Source organism: Arachis duranensis, chromosome 1 (genome assembly GCF_000817695.3).
Source record: "Arachis duranensis cultivar V14167 chromosome 1, aradu.V14167.gnm2.J7QH, whole genome shotgun sequence".
Classification (NCBI taxonomy): domain Eukaryota; kingdom Viridiplantae; phylum Streptophyta; class Magnoliopsida; order Fabales; family Fabaceae; genus Arachis; species Arachis duranensis.
The window spans coordinates 80,449,579-80,450,573 of record NC_029772.3 but is presented as its reverse complement, the minus strand read 5'-3'; positions in this window follow the sequence as shown (position 1 = coordinate 80,450,573).

Below are 995 nucleotides of genomic sequence, written 5' to 3'. Positions count from 1 at the left end.
GAGCACCAAGAACATTCCATTCTCCTCCATGAAATTAGAGAAGATCAAAGAATCATGAGAGAGGAACAACAAAGACAAGGAAGAGACATTGAGGAGCTCAAGCACTCCATAGGATCTTCAAGAGGAAGAACAAGCCGCCATCACTAAGGTAGACCCGTTCTTTAATTTCCTTGTTCTTTAATTTCTGTTTTTCGAAAATTATGCTTATGTTTATTTATGTTTGTGTCTTGTGATCATTAGTATCTTAGTGTCTATGCCTTAAAGTTATGAATGTCCTATGAATCCATCACCTTTCTTGAATGAAAAATGTTCTTAAAAAAAAAAGAAAAGAATTGCATGAATTTTGAATTTTATAACAGTGTAATTATTTTGATGTGGTGACAATGCTTTTGTTTTCTGAATGTATGCTTAAACAGTGCATATGTATTTTGAATTTGTGGTTCATGAATGTTGGCTCTTGAAGAATGATGAAAAAGGAGACATGTTACTGAGGATCTGAAAAATCATAAAAATGATTCTTGAAGCAAGAAAAAGCAGTGAATACAAAAAAAAAATTCGAAAAAAAAGGGAGAAAGAAAAAGAAAAAGAAAGAGAAAAAGAAAGAAATAAAGTTGTGATCCAAGGCAAAAAAAGTGTGCTTAAGAACCCTGGACACCTCTAGTTGGGGACTCTAGCAAAGCTGAGTCACAATCTGAAAAGGTTCACCCAATTATGTGTCTATGGCATGAATGTATCCGGTGGTAATACTGGAAGACAGAGTGCTTTGGGCCACGGCCAAGACTCAATAAGTAGCTGTGTTCAAGAATCATCATACTTAACTAAGAGAATCAATGACACTATCTGGATTCTGAGTTCCTAAAGAAGCCAATCATTCTGAATTTCAAAGGATAGAGTGAAATGCCAAAACTGTTCAAAGGCAAAAAGCTGGAAGCCCCGCTCATCTAATTAATACTGATCTTCATAGATGTTTTTGGAATTCATTGCATATTCTCTTC